Here is a 20,303-nt window from a genome sequence, read left to right as displayed (position 1 = left end):
CCCCCTCCTGTTCCCTTTGGTAATCATAAGTTTGTTTCCTATGTCTATGAGTTTGTTTCTGTTTTGTATATAGATTCATTTGCATCATATTTTAGATTCCACATATAAGTGATATCATATAATATTTATCTTTCTCTGACATACTTCAATTAGTATGATATTCTCTAGGTCCATCCATGTTGCTGCAAATGGCAATATTTCATTCTTTTTTATGGCTGGGTTAAGATTCCATTGTATATATACACCACATCTTCTTAAACCAGTCATCTGTTGATTGGCATTTGGGTTGTTTCCATGTCTTAGCTATTATAAATAGTGCTGCTATGAAAATTGGGGTGCATGCATTGTTTCAAGTTAGAGTTTTTGTCTTTTCTGGATATATGCCTAGGAGTGGGATTGCTGGATCATACAGTAGCTCTTTTTAGTTTTTTAAGGAACCTCCATACTGTTCTCCAGACAATACTACAATTGGGAGTGTTATGCCTCCAGCTTTGTTCTTTTTCCTCAGGATTGCTTTGATAATTCTGGGTCTTTTCTGGTTCCATATATATTTTAGGATTATTTATTCTAGTTTTGTGAAAAATGTCATGGGTAATTTGATAGGGATTGAATTAAATTTGCAGATTGCTTTGAGTAGTATGGCTATTTTAACGATATTAATTCTTCCAGTCCAAGAGCATGGGATATATTTCCATTTCTTTGCATCATTTTCAATTTCCTTTATCAACACTTTATAGTTTTCAGTGTATCGTTCTTTCAGCTCCTTGGTTATGTTTATTCCTAGTTATTTTTTGACACAATTTTAAATGGGAATTTTTTTTTAATTTCTATTTCTGATTTTTCATTGTTAATGTAAAGAAACGTAACAGATTTCTGTATATTAATCTTGTATCCTGCTACCTTGCTGAATTCATTTATTAGTTCTAATAGTTTTTGTGTGGAGTCTTTAGGGTTTTCTATATAGAGGATCATGTCACCTGCATATAATGACAATTTTACCTCTTCCCTTCTGATTTAGATAACTTTTCTTTTTCTTGTCTGATTGCTGTGACTAGGATACCCAGTATTACATTGAATAGAAGTGGTGAGAGCGGGCATCCTTGTCTTGTCCCAGAATTTGGTGGGAGGGCTTTTAGCTTTTTACCATTGAGTATAATGTTGGCTGTGGGTTTGTCATAAATAGCCTTTATTATGTTGAGATATGTTCTCTCTATGCCCAGTTTGGTGAAGAGATTTTTATCATGAATGGATGTTGAATTTTATCAAATGCTTTTTCTGCATCTATTGAGATGATCATGTGGTTTCTGTCTTTTCTTTTGTTGATGTGGTGTATCACATTGATTGATTTGCATTTGTTGAGCCATTCTTGCAATCCTGGAATGAATTCAACTTGATCATGATGTGGTGTATGATCCTTTTTATGTATTGTTGGATTTGGTTTATTAATATTTTACTGAGGATTTTGCATTTATATCCATCAAATATATTGGCCTGTAATGTTCTCTTTTTTGTAATGTCTTTGTCTGGATTTGATATCAGGGTGATAGTGGCTTCATAGAATGACTCTGGGAGTGTTTCCTTCCTCTTCAATCTTTTGCAATAGTTTGGGAAGGATAGGTATAAGTTCTTTGTATGTTTGGTAGAATTCCCCAGTGAAGCCATCCAGTCCTGGACTTTTTTTGCAGGGAGTTGGGTTTTGCTTCGTTTTTTGTCAGCAGTGCCACATTACTTGCGGGATGGGTTCTCAGTTCCCTGACCAGGGACTGAACCTGGGTCATGGTAGTGAAAGCTCAGAATCCTAACTACTAGGCCACCAGTGAACTCCCTTGCAGGGAGTTTTATTATTATTATTATTACAGTTTCTATTTTACTTCTAGTGATAGGTCTATTCAAATGATCTTTTTCTTCTTGACTCAATTTTGGTGGGCTGTATGTTTCTTGAAACTTGTCCATTCCTTCTAGATTGTCCAATTTGTTGGCATATAACTGTTCAGAGTATTTTCTTATGATTTTTAAAATTTCTGTGGTATCAGTTGTTATTTCTCTTCTTTCATTTCTGATTTTGTTTATTTGTCTTTTCTTCTTGGTGCACCTGGCTAGAGATTTGTTGATTTTGTTTATCCTTTCAAAAACCAGCTCTTGGTTTTATTGATCCTTTCTATTTTTTATCTCTATTTTATTTATTTTCTCTTTGATCTTTATTATTTCCTTCCTTCTGCTGACTTTGTTCTTCTTTTTCTAATTCTTTTAGGTAGTAGGTTAGGTTGTTTATTTGAGGATCTTTTCTTGCTTCTTGAGGAGGGCCTGTCTTGCTATGAACTTCCCTCTTAGAACTGCTTTTGCTGCATTCCATAGATTTTGTAAGGTTGTGTTTTCTTTGTCATTTGTCTCTGAGTATTTTCTGCTTTCCTCTTTGATTTCACTGTTGACCCATTGGTTTTTCAGTAACATGTTATTTAGTCTCCATGTGATCTTTTATTTCCCGTTTTTCTTTCTGTGGTTGATTTCTAGTTTCATACTGTTATGGTCAGAAAAGATGCTTGAAATAATTTGTATCCTCTTAAATTTGCTGAGGATTGTTTTGTGTCCTAATATGTGGTCTATCCTAGAGAATGTTCCATGCATGCTTGAAAAGAACGTGTATTCTGGTTTTTTGGACATGGTGTCCTATAGATATTAAGTCCAACTGTTTTAATGTGTCATTTAGGATCTCTGTTACCTTATTGATTTTCTGTCTGGAATATCTGTCCATTGATGTCAGTGCAGTGTGAAAGTCTCCTACTATTATTGTATTCCTGTCAATTACTCCCTTTTTGTCTGTTAGTATTTTTTTTATATATTTAGGTGCTCCTACCTTGCTCATTTTTCTACTGGGTTATTTTTTCTTTTCTTAGTGATTTATGAATTAAAATATAGATAGATATCATGTATATTTTATATACTATAGATTGTAAATTTTATAAGAATTATAAATATTTCTTAATTTATTTCTCATTTGTCTTTTAATTTTGTTTATTATGGCTTTTGCTATATAGACATTTTTGTGTTTTTATATAGGCAAATCTGTATGTCTTTTATGCTTTCTGGGTTTATTTCATAATTATCAGAAATTTCTTACTCTAATATTACGAAATTATTCTCCAATATTTTCTTCTTTGATTAATGTTTTATACTTTTAAAATTTTAATCCATTATAATTTATTTTTGTGTTGTATAAGGCAGGAATCTAATTTTGTTATCAAACATGCAATTGTTTCAAGACCACTTATTTAAATATATTTTTCTTCACTAAATAAAGCAATGCCATTTTCATATACTAAATTCACATAATTTCAACTTACAAAGGGCCTTCAATATATTACCACACATAATAGTCACCATATGAAACATGTGTTTCCATTCATTCATTAAGAAAATGTTTACTAAGCACACTTTACGCATGCAGGGAAACACTTACTTACATTTACCAGTTTACTGTAAAAGGATATGAAAAATGACAGAGATGAACATCCAGATGGAAGAGATTGTAGGGCAGTCTCATAGGAAGGGACATGGAGCTTTCATGCCCTCTCTGGGAACCCCACTCTCCAAGAACCTCTGTGTGTTCACCAACTCAGAAGCTCTCTGAACCCCATACTTTTGGGACTTTCAGCGGAGGGGGGAATAACTCTACTTCCAGCCCCCTTTCCCCCTCTGGACAATGAAGGGTGGGGCTGAAAGTTCTAAGCTACTAATCATGGCTTGGTCTTTCTTGTGATCAGGAGATCACCAAGAGTCACATAATTAGAACAAAAGACATTCCTATCTGCCAAGAAATTCCAAGGGATTTAGAAGCTCTGTGTCAAGAACTAGAGTCAAAGAACAAATATTAGAACAAAAGATGCTCCTAGTGCTCTTTCACTTAGGAAATTACAAGGGTTTTAGGAGCTCTGTGCCAGAAATCAGGGCAGAAATTAATCCATATATTCTATTCTTTGTGTTTATCACATAAAAACAAAGTTGAGAGGGTGCATCCAATTGAATGGTCCTAGGTAGGATGAAATTTTCTTAGAGAAATAAAAAGGGAAAATGTATTTTGTAAATCATTGTGGTCTCTCCTATGTAATCAGTTGTAAAGGTACATTTAAATCATAAGCAAAATTCACACTTAAAATTGTACGATAATTATTACCAAAATCTTTAACTAGAAAAGACAATTTATACAAGTTTTACAAATGCAAATAGCATGAGTATTATATTGCTTCACTCAATAAAATGAAAATGATTATTTTAAACAATGGGGAAGGGGAAAATGATCAGTGTTAAAGTGAAAAAAATGTTATACATTTCTGACTTAGATATGAATTAACAGGGCTTTTCCTACTGAAAAGCCCCAAGGAAACTTATAGGATCTAATAAATCTTGTCAATGGTTGAGGTGCATACATGGAAATACAAATTTGGACCCAACAGTGATTTTGCTGTGTATTCAACTAGAAAACTAAAATTGTATTTATTCCATCAGTACAATAGGTACCTTTGGCAAATGCACCTAATTTCTCACAGGCCATTCAACTAAAAATAAATTTATATCTTCCTGAGAGAAAATAAAACAAAATAGGAATATATTCATTTAAGAATATAGCTAGATAAACTAAAACAGAGATAGCTATATGTATACTTTACCAATGATGACATAGAAAAATCCAACAAAAGACATGCTGTAAAATCCCATGCCACTAGAGAAAGAGCACATTTCACTGTCACCATAACTCCCAGTATCTGAAGGTTTTATCTCCATGACAATGAGAGCTAGAAATCAACCTGTTCTAAAGCATTGATTGCATGTGCTGATGCTACAGCTCTCCAAGGACAATTTTTCCAGAAAGTTGAAGAGTAACACAAAATAATTTATTAGACAATTTGCATTGTATTTGGGATTCCTCAGTAATGAAAAACTGCTCACCGAGCAAATGCTGGAGCCCAGAGTTTGGGTGATTGGTTTAGAAACTCCCAGACTCTGGAGGAAATATGTAGTATGTGAGTGTGCTGCAGCGCACAATTAACCCTGCAGGAGGCCCCGCAGACAGTTTCAAGATCTTGCATCCAGTTAGCACATAAAATAATGTCGATTAAAGCATAAAGGTGCATCATCTCAGTAAGACTGCAGATTTTTATGACCATTACAATAACACTGGCAACATTACTTCTGCTTTTTAATGATTTCACACCCATGAAATTCAAATAGAGTAGGGTTTTTACCTTAGAGCACCCTATTCATGAAAAGGGCCCCTGCTGCTTCATTGTCTTTTTTCTAGTTTATTAAAAATTTATTTAACAGGGCAGTACAAATGGAGAAATTATTCATGAGATCCAGGAATATTTAATGCTCACTCTTTCAGTGTCTCCCTTTATGCCCAGAGGAACAATTCTCACAAATGTGGTCCAGCGACACTGGGAGTCCCTGACACCCTTTCAAGGGATTCCAAAGCTAACTTCATAACAATACCAAGACGTTATTTTCCTTTTTCACACTCATCCGCTCAGGTGTACACAGTGGAGTTTTCCAGACACTATGTGACATGTAATATCACGATAGTCTAAATGCAAAGCAGATATGAGAATCCAGCTGCCTTCTATTAAGCCAGTTACTTTTTAAAAATTATGAAAATGTAAACCAATGTTGCCCTTCTCAATAATTCTGTTTGGAAATTATAGTTAATTTTCATAATATGTGACAACATGGATAAACCTTGAGGACATTACGCTAGGTGAAATAAGCCAGTCACAGAAGGATGAATACCATATGACTCCACTTATTTGAGGTTTCTAAAATACTCAAATTCATAGAATCAAAGAAAGAAATGGTGATTGCCAAAGGCTGGGGACAGGAGGATATGGGGAGCTACTAATAAATGTGTCCAGAGTTTTAGTTCAGCAAGATGAATAAGTTCTAGAGATTTGTTGTATGACACTATCTATGATCTACATTAGTATACTGTACACTGAAAACTGTGTTAAGACGCTAGATCTCCTGTGAATTGTTCTTCCCATAATAAAATAAAATTTAAATAATTAAGATAAAAATAGAATAAACACTAATAAACAAACAAATCAATAACTAAAAGCAACGAAGGAGTGTAGGTTCTACCAAATATTTAAACATATCATGGCACTACAATCATAACAGATTTTTAGTGAGGGAATCAAGCCCCGTATTAATGTAAATATACAAGCAGGAATTTGGTGTACAAAACTGGTGTATATTTCAATTATATGTGGAGAAATAATCACTTATCAAGCAAAAATAATTTTAAGAATAAATACACTATTTTTGTTAACATGCAACAGGTTTATTATTGCTATTTTTAAATGGCTATTGTTTAAATTCTCATAGGTATAACCACATAAACAAAAGCTCTTTGGTGTCCTGAATAATTTTTAAGAGTGTAAATGTGTCTTGAGATCAAAAACTTTGAAAACTGCTAGCCTAGGATTTATTAAAATAGCTGGCTCTGGGCTGCGTCTGTTATTTTGTTCATCATCACTGAGAACAAATTCCCAAAACAGGTGGTGGGAAGAAACTAGGCTTCTGCGTCAGGTAAAACTAATGTCAAATTCTGGTTTTGGTATTACTGGCTGACTTCATGCGAATCATTTAACCTCTCTGAACCATAGTCACTTCATCAGAGGTGATATTATCAAACCATTTCCCACAAGAAATTTGCCAATTACAAAAGAAAAAAAAAAAGGTACGTTTACAGGAGACACCACCTTCTGCAAGGAAGACGCCACCTCATCCAAGTGATCAAGGGTGACACATCAACATCACATACTCTACCTGACGTGATACACTGAGGACATGTCACTTCTATGTTAGTCTTGTCCAGAATGTGCAACCTCAATCTAACTGAGAAAACGTCAGACAAACCCACAGTAAGAGATATGCTACAAAGTAAGTGACCATTACTTATCAAAAGTACCAAGGTCAGGAAAGAGGCTGATAAACTGAGGGCTGTCACAGATTGAGGGAGTTGAAGGAGACACAACAATAAATACCTTTGGGGAGGGGGGGACTGGTAAAACTGGAATAAGATTAGTACTTAGTTAACAGTATTGTTACTTTTCCGGGTTTTTATTACTGTACTTTGGCTAAGTAAGATGTTAACTTTAGGGGAGCTGAGTGAAGGGGATACAGAAACTCACTGTACTATTTTTTGCAAGTTTTCTGTATGTCTAAAATTATTTCAGAATAAACAGTTAAAAAGTAAAGTAATCAAACGGAAGTAATCATGTCTTCCATATAGCACTGTATGGGTTTAGAGGTAACCAGTGTAAAATGTTTTCCACCGCACCTTGCCTACAAATGGAGGTTTTTATTTTCATTCTTCTTTTTTGTTCAGTAGTGATATGCTTTATTTTTTTCCCCTGTGACAATTCATCTTTATTTTATGTTTTTAGCATTTGTTGCAAAGCTGGTCTGGTGGTACTGAATTCTCTTAGCTTTTGCTTGTCTGTAAAGCTTTTGATTTCTCTGTCAACTCTGAATGAGAGCCTTGCTGGGTTGAGTATTCTTGGTTGTAGGTTCTTCCCTTTCATCACTTTTAATATAACATGCCACTCCCTTCTAGCCTGCAGAGTTTCTGCTGAAAAATCAGCTGATAGCCTTATGGGAGTTCCCTTATATGTTATTTGTTGTTTTTCCCTTGCTGCTTTTAATATTTTTTCTTTGCCTTTATATAATTTTTAATTTATTTATTTTTGTTTTTTTGGCTGTGCTGGGTCTTCATTGCCATGTACAGGCTTTCGCTACCTGCGGCAAGTGGGGGCTACTCTTTGTTGTGGTGCGCGGGCTTCTCATTTCAGTGGCTTCTCTCGTTGCGGAGCATGGGCTCTAGGCATGCGGGCTTCAATAGTTGTGGCTCACAGGCTGTAGAGCACAGGCTCAGTAGTTGTGGCTCATGGGCTTATTTGCTCTGCAGCACAGGTATCTTCCCAGACCAGGGCTTGAACCCATGTCCCCTGCATTGGCAGGTGGATTCTTAACCACTGTGCCACCAGGGAAACCCTGTCTTTAATTTTTGTCAATTTGATTACTATGTGTCTTGGCATGATCTTCTTTGGGTTTATCCTGCCTGGGACTCTCTGCACTTCCTGGATATGGGTGACTGTTTCCTTTCCCATGTTAGGGAAGTTTTCAGCTATTACCTCTTCACATATTTTCTCAGGTCCTTTCTCTCTCTCTTCTCCTTCTGGGACCCCTATAATGCAATGTTGTCCCAGATATCTCTTAGACTGCCTTTATTTCTTTTCATTCTTTTTTCTTTATTCTGTTCCGTGGCAGTGATTTCCACTCTTCTCTCTTCCAGGTCAATTATTTGTTCATATGCCTCAGTTATTCTGCTACTGCTTCCTTCTAGTGTATTTTTCATTTCAGTTATTGTACTGTTCATCTCTGTTTGTTTGTTCTTTAGTTCTTCTAGGTCTTTGTTAAACATTTCTTGTGTCTTCTCAATCCTTGCCTCTATACTTTTTCTGAGATCTTCGGGATCATCTTCACAGTCATTATTCTAAATTCTTTTTCCAGTAGGTTGCCTATCTCCACATTACTTAGTTGTTCTTCTGGAGTTTTACCTTGTTCCTTCATCTGAGACATATTCCTCTGCCATATCATTTTATCTAACTTTCTGTGATCGTGGTTTCCATTCTGCAGGCTGCAGGACTGTAGTTCTTCTTGCTTCTGCTGTCTGACTTCTAGTGGATGAGGCTGTCTAAGAGGCTTGTGCAAGTTTCCTGATGGGAGGGACTGGTTCCTGCCCACTGGTGGGTAAAGCTGAGTCTTGTCCCTCTGATGGGCAGGGCTGTGCTCAGGAAGACTTTTACCGGCTTGTCTGCTAATGGGTGGGGCTGTGTTCCAGCCTTGTTGGTTTTCTGGCCTGAGGCATCCCAGGACTGTAGCCTACAGGTTATAGGCTGGGGCTAATGGCAGCCTCTGGGAGGGCTCACACCAATGAGTACTCCCCATACCTGCCGCTGCCAGTGTCTGTTCCTGCCATGAGCCACAGCTGCCTCCTTGCCTCTGCAGGAGACCCTCAAATACTAATCAGGTAGGTCTGACCCAGTCTCTTATGAGGTCACTGCTTTTATCCCCTGGGTCCTGGTGTGCATGGAACCTTGTGTGTGCCCTAGAAGAATGGAGCTTCTGCTTCGCCCAGCTTTCAAAGCCAGATTCTCTGGGGGCTCCTCCTCCCATTGCCATACCCCCAGGCTGGGAAGGTTGACGTGGGGCTCAGGACTTTCACTCCTGAAAAGTGTTGGAACTTTTGTGGTATAATTGTTTTCCAGTTTGTGGGTTACCCACCCAGCAGGTGTGGGATTTGATTTTATCACGATTGCGACCCTCCTACTGTCTTGTGGCTTCTTCTTGCCTTTGGAGGTAGGGTATCTTTTTCGGTAGGTTCCAGTGTTTTTTCGTCGAGGCTGTCCAGCAGTTGGTTGTGATTTTGGTGTCTACCTAAGAAGGGGTGAGCTCAAGTCCTTCCACTCTGCCATCTTGAGCTAATCCCCTTTACTTTTTAAATTTTTATTTTATATTGAGTATAGTTAATTTACAATGTTGTGTTAGTTTCAGGTGTACAGCAAAGTGATTTAGTTATACATATGCACATATCAATTATTTTTCAGATTCTTTTCCCATATAGGTTATTACAGAGTATTGAGTAGAGTTCTCTGTGCTCTACAGTAGGTCCTTGTTGATTATCTATTTTATATATAGTAGTGTGTATACATTAATCCCAACCTCCTAATTTACCCCTCCCCCCCCCACCCTTCCACTTTGGTAAGCAGAAGTTTGTTTTCTAAGTCTGTGAGTCTGTTTCTGTTTTGTAAATAAGTTCATTTGTATCATTTTTTTTAGATTCCACATATAAGTGATATCAAATGGTATTTATCTATCTCTTTCTGACTTACTTTACTTAGTATGATAATCTCTAGGTCCATCCATGTTGCTGTAAATGGCATCATTTCATTCTTTTTCATGGCTGAGTAATGTTCCATCATATATATGTACCACATCTTCTTTATCCATTCATCTGTTGATAGATATTTAGGTTGCTTCCATATCTTGGCTATTGTGAATAATGAGTGCTGCAATGAACATTGGGGTGCACATATCTCTTCAAAGTATGGTTTTCTCTGGATATATGCCCAGGAGTGGGACTGCTGGATCATATGGTAGCTCTACTTTTAGTTTTTTAAGGAACTTCCACACTATTCTCCATAGTGGCTGCACCAATTTACATTCCCACCAACAGTGTAGGAGGGTTCCCTTTTCTCCACAACATTTATTGTTCGTAGACTTTTTGATGGTGGCCATTCTGACTGGAGTGAGGTGATGCCTCATTGTAGTTTTGATTTGCATTTCTCTAATAATTAGCAATGTTGAGCATTTTTTCACGTGATCTTTGGCCATCTGGATGTCTTCTTTGGAGAAATGTCTATTTAGGTCTTCTGCCCATTTTTTGATTGTTTTTCTGATATTGAGCTGCATGAGCTTTTTGTGTATTTATTTTCATTCTTCTGCTCAAAACCTTTCAGTGGACTTCCATCCTTTTGTAAGAAAAGTTTCTATTTCTTAGACTAACATGCTCAAGATTCGACATAGCCTGACTCCAAATTATATTTATAATTTTAACTAGCTTTTTATTGTGGTAAACTAACATAAAGTTTACATTTGGTAAACTTTATGGTATGAAGTACATTCACGCTGTTGTGCAAACCATCACCACCATCTACCTCCAGAGCTTTTTAATCTTCCCAAACTGAAACTCTCTATGCTTTAAACAATAACTTCTTATCCCCCTCTACCCCAGCCCTTGGCAACCACCATCTACTTTCTGTCTCTATGAATTTGACTGCTCTAGGTCACTCATATAAGTGGAATCATGCAATTTTTGTCCTTTTGTGTCTGGCTCATTTACTTAGCATGTCTAACCCTGTATGACCGTGTATCCCATAATCTGACTTCATCCCCCTCTGCCCCACTCCTCACAACCTCCCTCCAGCCCACTGGCCCTGCTGCTCCTTGAAGACGCCTGGCAGACCCTTGCCTTGGACTTTGCACTTGATGCCTCCTCTACCGGAAACACTCATGCCCAAGACGCCGAATGGCCCACTCACCCACTTTCTTCAAGTCTTTATTCAAAACTCAACATTGTGGCCCATCTAAAATGTCAACCCCTCCCTGAAGCTTCCTTTCCCCCTTCTTGCATCATTTGTCCTCTTGAGTACTCATCACTTTCCCACGTGCTATCTGTTTTACATATTTATCTTATTTACTGTCCATGCCACACACACCCCATTGCATATAGGTTCCACAAAGGCCAGAATATAATGGTACCTATGAAGGTACAAAGATAATGGCAATAGGAAATTCCTAAAAGGAGGAATTCCAGAATTCCTAAAAGAAAGCCCAGAAAGAAGGGAGGAAAAGTAGTTTTGAAGTTATTTTTTCAGAATAGATAAGGCAACAGCTTTTGAAGCTCAGGGAAGCAAACTGCCACTTAAGAAAATAAAGTCTATTATAATAAATCTTTCAGGGGAAAAGAAGCACTGCTGGCTAGTTTTTTGATCACTGTAAAAAACAAAATCTCAGTCACATAGGAACTGAAATAAAATGGATATTGTTTAGGCCACACAAGCACCTTGGAGACAGTAAATCACAAAGCACACTTCTACATTCCAGGCTATGTATTGATAATAAACAGACCATCACCCAGCAACACATAAGAAACACACCTACCGTGGTGGCATCCCAGGCCAGCTCTCTGCTGGCCGCATCATCAAGCCTCTATCTGCCTATCGAGGCCTCATGAACTCAGGTTTTGGTGACTTGCTCCACAGATGTCACTAATGACTCTTAACGATTTCACCTGACCCTTCATCTCTAATTAAATCCTATTTCCTCTTTAGTCTTGTGTAATCTGCTGTTGGAACACTCCTGATTCATTGATATGACCCACTGGTTGGGAGGGAATTATTAGATAAAGTCTGAAAGACATCCGGGGCCTTCGCTTGCCATACATTTCATCTGAGGCAAGATAACAGTCTCTCAGACCTGGGCCCTGATGTGATCTGGAGATGATACCATCACCAAACACCTGTAATAACATTGTCTTCTTAGTGGAAAGCTGTCACAACACAGAGGAGAAACCTCTGGAGTGAAAGAGTTATGGGCTTGGGGCTGGATCCCAGTTCAAGTTCAAAACTTCTTCTATCTTTACCTCTTTGCATTTCAGTGTCCTCAGCTATAAAAAAGGGTCATTAATAGGCGTTGTCAGTATTTGAGAATTTCAGCAAACTGATCCTTCCTCCCTAGTAAGAACTAGAAAATGGGCAATAGACAATTTTTTGTGAGTTTGATTTTTAGAGAACTGAAATATAAGATCAACATTTAATAACTGTAGTGATCACTGAAACAGGCTTCTCACCAGAATTACCTGTGGAACTTTAAAAACAATTTAGGTGCACAGCTTTTATCCTCGGGCAGTGCTGTCCAATGGGACTTTCTGTAATGACGAAACAGTCTAGAAATATGCGGTCCAGCACAGGAGCCACTAACCTCATGGGACTCTTAAAGCACCACCCCCACCCCGTTTTATTGAGATATAAAAGACATATAATATTATATTAGTTTAAGCAGTTGAAGTGTGACTAATGTGATTGAGGAACAGATTTTAAATTTTTATTTACTTCTAATTATTAAAATTTAAATAACCACATGGGCTAGTGGTTATCAAACTGGACAGCATAGTTTTAGACAAATTCTTCTGAGTGTGCACTCCTCAAACCAGCAGCAGCCGTGTCACCAGGGAACTTGTTAGAAATGCAGACTCTTGGGCCCTGTCCCAGACCTGCTGAATCAGAAGCTTGGGGGTGGGGTCTCACCCTGGTGTGCTGGTGAGGGTTTAATGAAAGAGAAGCACTGATTAGTAGCATTTGCCAATGCTCCTGGTGTAAATACTCAGCATAGCAGATTTCAGGCGATCACTGGACACGAGATTGGCTGGAGAGGTACCCATGAGCTCTGAGAGCCCACGCAGGCTAGCTCCTGCATGCCACCAAGCTAGCAATCTGCATTTTAGCAAGCTCTCCAGGTGGTTCTGATGTTCGGTTGAGAACCACTGATGTAAACCAGAGCCTAAGAAGACAGAGACCATGGCGTTTGTGTTTTACATTTTTCATGAGGGATTTCAGTGAGCAGCCTGTTTGGAAAGGCTGACTCAGAATACATACGAGCAAGGGCACTTGACTTAAGGAGCCAGGTGGCCTCCTCAGCCTCCTGTGCGTGAGGCAGCCTGACACAGACTATTAAGACCTGCTCCCTCCTGAGCGTGGAGAAGCCTGAGCCTCGGCCTCTCAGATGGAAGGTCACAGCCAGCCTGCCTTCCCTTCCCTTCAAGCGGCCATTCCAAACCCCCCACCTTCTGATATGATGAGCGACATCACAGGCATAGCCCACTCTAGGGGCAGACCCAAGGTGTAAGCAAACCTGGCCTCTAACCACAGCTTCTGCTTTACTCTCCCACTTAAAAAGAGGATTGAGAATTGAGAATCATATTATTACTAGGATAATCTAGAATTATTACTTTAAGAAAATATCTTACAAATTTCAGAAAATATCTGAAGATAACTTATAGTTGTTTACATATCTGAAGATACCTTATAGTTGTTTGGACATAAAATAGTCCAAAAACACTGTTTTGAACAAGCTACTATGTCACGTCTAGGACATACATGCCCTTCTTTAAAATAAATATGGCCTGCCTATCTCACCAGATTTGTGGTAAGAATTAAATGATTTAACTATGCACATAAAATCATATCTGGAATATTCTAATTCCATGTGCAGCCAGCCCTAGGGAGGCAAAATCATACATTCATTAGAAATGAGCACAGGCTCTTCCCTAGTTTAGCAATCTATGCTATGGAAAAGCAGACTGCTGAAATTCCTTTATATTCTAACTAAAAGAGAAAATAATAGAAAGAATTCAGAGCAACTTGTCTAAAACCAGGAGGTCACTCATACATACAACCTCCGCAGTAGAGTACAGAACAAATCCCTGTGATTCAGAAAAGCTCCATCATTTCATTACAAACCCAGAGCAGAGAGTTCCATTAAAATAACTGCATGTGGGCTTCCCCGGTGGCGCAGTGGTTGAGAGTCCACCTGCCGATGCAGGGGACACAGGTTCGTGCCCCGGTACGGGAGGATCCCACATGCCGCAGAGCGGCTGGGCCCGTGAGCCATGGCTGCTGAGCCTGCACGTCTGGAGCCTGTGCTCTGCAACGGGAGAGGCCACAACAGTGAGCGGCCCGCGTACCACAAAAAAGTAAAATTAAATTAAAAAATAACTGCATGCGTTACTTGAATATTTCATTGTAAAAGTCATATAGTTATGCCTACCAAGCTCTTTATTTTGATCTACTGAGTTTGGCCTAAATCCCAAATGAGACTACAGTGGAAAAAAGAATGTATATTCTTGTCCTTATTATGCTCCTTAGCACAAAATATTTTTACATTTATAATGTTTTTAGAGAAAATAGCTAGAAATTTTAGCTGCCAGTTTACAGGCTCAAGATGGCTGGCAAAGGAGCATCTTTTAAAGCAGTAACTTTGTCCTAGGTTCTCTTCCCTGGTATAACAACGGCACTCCTGACCCGTGAACAGGAGAACACACATATCTGTAGAGACTCAGCTTTGGCTCTGAGGGCTGCCTATGGTCTTGACAAAGAAGCTAATTTTTCTTGGTGCTAAACTAACTGGTCCAGATGGACATAATTAAGGCCATAATTTGACAGGGGGAACTAATGGGCCTGAGTCATTTTACATTTCCCATATGCAAAAACTAGAGCAAAAAAAGTATTGTATTCCAAATCATACTTAATTCATAGAGTGAAGGTGCTTATAAACTATAATCAGAAGTTCTCCTGGGTGGTTAAAAACTGAATTATCTCATCACCAATTGCAAAGGTTTTATGTGGAACTTGAGAAAATACTGCAACTTGCTTTGACGTGGTATATTTTCAGTAAGAGATTGTTGTGCGCTTTCTATGTTTCATGTACTATGCTAAGTTCTTTATGTATCATCTAATTTATTCCTCACTTAACCCCCAAAGATTGGGTATTACTATTACTCCCATTATATGGATGAGAAAACCGAGGCTTGGAAATATAAATTTTTTGCCCAAGTTCATACAGCTGGTAAATGACACAAGCGGGGAAAAGATAAAGTCTGGCTCCAAACCTCTTTCAATACACTCATGGCTTCCAGTCCAGTGGAGTTTTGTGAAATATCTGTGGTTATTCCAGAAGTTTCAGTCACTCTTACTTTGAACATATTGGAGGTAAGGTTACTTGAAGTTAGAGAAAAGCATTGAATTATAGGCTGTTTATCCAAATACTATTTTTTGTCATCTCAAGCATATGGATGACTCAGATGAACTACTGCTGTGGCATCTACGGAGAGTGTCTCTCAGTTCTCCTCCCACAAACTTGCTGCTTAGCTGCAGCACATGCAGTGGGCTGCCAGACTCCACCTGCAGCATCTTGGGGTCCTGCTGAGTGCTGGAGCTAGTGGCGATGGTAAGGCACAACATTTCTGCCCAACACAAGATTCCTCTATGGGAAATCTGTGATCTAGAAGCTCCCCATCTGGCTGATGGAGGCTGTCTCAGAACTTTAATGAAGTCTGAAGCTCTTTCTACCCCTCTCCCTCCTTCCTGCTCACCTTTCCCAGGTGTCAGACCTGCATCACAGACTCTCTCTGCCTACTCCTGATCCCCTTCCATTTTTCTTCCAGCAGATGTTACCCTCAATACATCTCTTGTACTTCTACCTCAGTCTTGGGGTCTGTTTCCCAGAGGACCCGACCCACCAACCATGAAAAGTATTTTCGTATGGGGGCCCGACGAAACCTGCTATTAAAAAAGAAAGAGTAATCCACCAACAAATGTCTGCTCACACTGTCACACATAAAGTTTGCCATGGATTCCATGGGGAGACTAAGCGGATGCAAACAAGAGATGTGTGCCCCTGTGACACAGACTATGCTTCCCAAATCCCCGTCATTCCCGTTAATGGGAATACACTCAGCAATTATGTTAAGGAGTCTGGGAGGATTACCTTATGGTGATGTGACCACTTTTATTAAACTAAATACTGATCTACTATTATTGCAGAAGAAGAAAACATATTTTTGGCACCTTGGTGGCTTCCGTGAGAGATTATTTAAATGTAGGAGTATCTATAAAGAAAGTGGAAAAGGCTAGGCTACTTAAAAAGCAGACATGGAGGATTTCTATTCCCAGGTCTCCAAAACGCCTCCTTTATTTTTCATCTTTCCAGTATCCATCTGGGAAAATTAGACTGCAATCTCCCTTAAGAAGAAGGAGACAAAAATTATAGGTGAACACCAATGCACACAAATTAGCCTCTTCTGGTAACTTGTTATTCTACTGTTTGCCCAATTGAATTAATCTGTGCAAGAAATGTATGCTGTTTATGACAAAAAGCATTAGTGTTCTTATAGGATTTTCCCCCTAGATTTAGTCATTCATTCAACAAATATTTACCAAGCATCATCTCAGAGCCAGTCAGCATGTCTGCAAGTGAGAATAAAAAGATAAACCATATAGCACAGGGAACTATATTCAATATCTTGTAACAAACTATAATGGAAATGAATCTGAAAAATAGTATATATGTATACATACACACACACACATTCACACACACTTGTAACTGCATCACTTTGCTGTATATCTGAAACATTGTAAATCAACTACAATTTTTTTAAAAGTCATGGAAATACAAAAAAAACTGAAAGATGAACCAGAAGCCATGGTCCACACACTCACTGAACTTACAGCCTAGCCCAGTGCTCTTCAAACTTTAATGTGCAGACAAATTACTGGGATTTTGCATCTTCTGATCCAGCAAGTCTAGGATGTGGTCTAAGATTCTGCATTTCTTACAGGTCCTCAGGACGGCAGTGATATGAGTGCAGAGACCATGCTTTAAGTAGCGAGGGACCGGCTTACTAGCTCTCAGCTGCGGGGCTGTGACACACACCTGTATGTGAATGCCTTTCAGGGGTATCATCAAATGTGAATCAATGAATATTGTCAATACAATAGAAAACATATATTCTCACCAGGATACCTACTGGGTGGAATTTTGAGCTGAGATCAACAAAATGTAGGTGTATGATTTACTGAATAAAAAGTAGGAGGCAAGGTATGGAATGACATCAGGATGGTGCCAAAGAACACTGGCATTCCCAGGAGCAGGTGCGAACATGGCCTATGAACACGACGGCACAGCCAGGGCACTGGCCCATGTTCTTCATCAACAACACAAAGCTCAATTTAAAGCATTTAAATTTTTTCCCCAAACCTGTTTTTCTTAACCAGTAGTCACTTTCTAGCCCTCTCAAGTACACCACTAAAATTTCTCATCCAGGACACCATGAACACACAAAGGTTAGCCTTGTTCAAAATGTGTAATCTCACAAATAAAAGGAGGCCAAATGTATAATTAGAGGCCACATGTCATAAGCAACTGCTTGTGCAAACTGTCAAATTATATCTTAAAATGGGGTTGTGGGAAGGTGGAAGGTAGAGGGAAAGAGGGGAGTTAATTTAATTCTAAGCTGTTTGAAGCCAGGAAAACAGGCCACATGGAGTTAAGCTGGGGAGAGGAGTTGGGTTTGCTCATTTTTTCTAGATTCAAAAGAGAAAATTAATCTGAGATATAAAAAGAGTAAAGTCACTTTGATCTCTACAACCCCAAACGTCCAGGTGCAAAATGTAGTGAAAGATAGCAGGCATCTTAAATTCATCTACAGCTCTGTACTTAGCCGGCTCATCTTTAATAGTAAGAGGAAACTCCCATTAATAATTTAAAGCAGCCATGCCAGAAAAAGTAACCCAAACAAGTCCAGAGTTAGCAGGAAAGGATGGTCAAGGTCAGCTGTGAAGTGGGGTGTGTAGGGTCACACTACACATTCATGATTCGTATGACATGCATTCTGACACGTGGATGCCAATGCACAGAACAGCAAGGGGAAGTTACAAAGACCCCATCCTGCAACTTCAGAAACGAAACAAGTCCAGCTGGGGAGCTCTAAATGCTGACAACATCACAAACATTCTGAAGACAAACATGGAAAAATGGGTTTTTTAAGAGTAAGTCAAATTCATATTACCGCTCACACACAGACATACTACTTTGAAACATGACAATCATTTTAGATATTTTTGTAGGTTTCCTATTTTTCTATTTTGAAATTTCTTTTTAGAAGCAAGAGAAAAAGAGAAGTCAATGGAAAATGCTGCTAGTCATGAGTGACAAAAGGAATTAGATACTGCTGTAGTTCCTTGCCAGAAAGGTTTTGTTATTGTTTGTTTGTTTTTTTCTGGATATATGTTATTTCACTTGAAAAAACTGAAACTTTGACAAGTGAATCTAGAGCTGTTAGTGAGGAGGCCCTCACTGCCACAAAACAGAACAGAAAGCCCCTTTACAAAGATCGGAGAGGACAAATTTAAATGCCTATTACATACAGCTAAATTAAAGTCTGGCCTTAACACCAAAGCAGAATATTTCAATCACTTAAACAAAAACTTAGCATATGAGTCAAAGACACTCATGTGACTGGAAGTAGGCACTGTCCAGTATTGCTGTGTTTGTTTCCTATGGCCTCTTAGCTTCCCTTGGGCATCATCACAATGCTCTCCAGGGTGGTGTGCAGGAGCCCTGAGCACAACTGTGTTAATTGCATGCATGGAAAACAGTTTCAATGACTAAAGGAAAACCACACCATGGTATGTCCAAAATGCTGTCTGAAGCACATATTATATGAGGTTTTAGTCTATTATATTTTGTGTCTATCTTACCTTAAAGCCATGATGGATGCTTATTTAATTTTCTGCTTAATTGATTCATTCCAAACCTGAACCATGATAGGGCAGGGCAAAAAAACCGAAAACAGATGCTCTCTGCTCTACCAGCAGAACCCTTAGGTTAATAACTACTGTCTAATTTATGTTTAGCTAAGGGGTGGATCATGGAATCCACATACAGCTTTCCCAGGTGAGAACATTATTTTGAGAATGTTATTTTGAGAGGTCCATGTTGTGGGGACTGATTTTCCTCTTATTTCTATTATGCCTGCTTAGGATAGAACAGTGAAGTAGCTGATTGGGCAGGTGTTATTCTGCATCCACTTCAATTTTTCAATTGGTATATAATCATTCAAATTTCAACCAGAGGTACCTACCCAGCTTATCATGCAGAAGAAGCACTCTGAATTATTAAATATGCCTCAGGGTGGGGAATCAGCACATCTTCATTCGATATTAGCTTCATTCTAATTATCCTCTAGAGCTCAGAAAATTAGGGAGTGACTGCAAGGGCCTGTTCCTGGGAGTAAATGTGAGAGTCAGTAGGAAACACAAATGTAACTCAGTGGGTTACATGACAAATATGAAACAAACCACCATCAATTTATATTCATCAATCAAGTCTCTAAGATGGTTAGAGCTCTGGAAGTGATGGGACATCTGGAAACATGGACATGGCCTCCAGCACGTGGTCGTCTTTTCCGAGGGCTGACAAGCCAAGCAGACCCAGCAGCGTCTCTGTCTTGGGTGGGTTTGGAGTCTGGGCTGTTATGTTTTGTTCTGTTATCTCAGGCTACTTTTGTGGGTCCTAGGTCCTCTTAGACCTATTGGTATGGGTCACCAACCACACCAACATGAGCCCTCCTACCAAAAAGACTGAGAGAGTAGCCAAGGGATTCCAGCCCCTCATCTTCTCACTTCCTGAGAGAAGACCCCAAACTCTATTAACACTCCTTGTGGAAGACAATGCTGCTCGGTTGACATTAGAAGAAAACCCCATCATCATTTTCTGGACTAAGGACTCTGAGTCCCAGATAACATCTAGAGATCCTCCTGATTGCCTTCTAGCTCCACAACTTCAGGCCAGTTTCTCTCAGCCATTCATTAGCTAAAATGTAGGCTAATAGGCAATACTCATGCTTCCTTTTTCCTTTTTTTTTTCTGGATATTTTATCAATATATTTTTTTAATTCATCAACCTTACTGAGGTATAATTTATGGAAAATAAAATGTACTCATTTAAAGTATAGAGTTCAATAAGTTTTGACAAATACATACATCTGGGTAACCAGCACCACAAGAGGCTCCTTGTGCACTTTTGGAGTCGATTTCCAACACCACGATCCCCAAGCAACCATTGGC

The sequence above is a fragment of the Orcinus orca genome, chromosome 5 (assembly GCF_937001465.1).
Source record: "Orcinus orca chromosome 5, mOrcOrc1.1, whole genome shotgun sequence".
Classification (NCBI taxonomy): Eukaryota; Metazoa; Chordata; class Mammalia; order Artiodactyla; family Delphinidae; genus Orcinus; species Orcinus orca.
Note: the sequence above shows the minus strand (reverse complement) of the source record.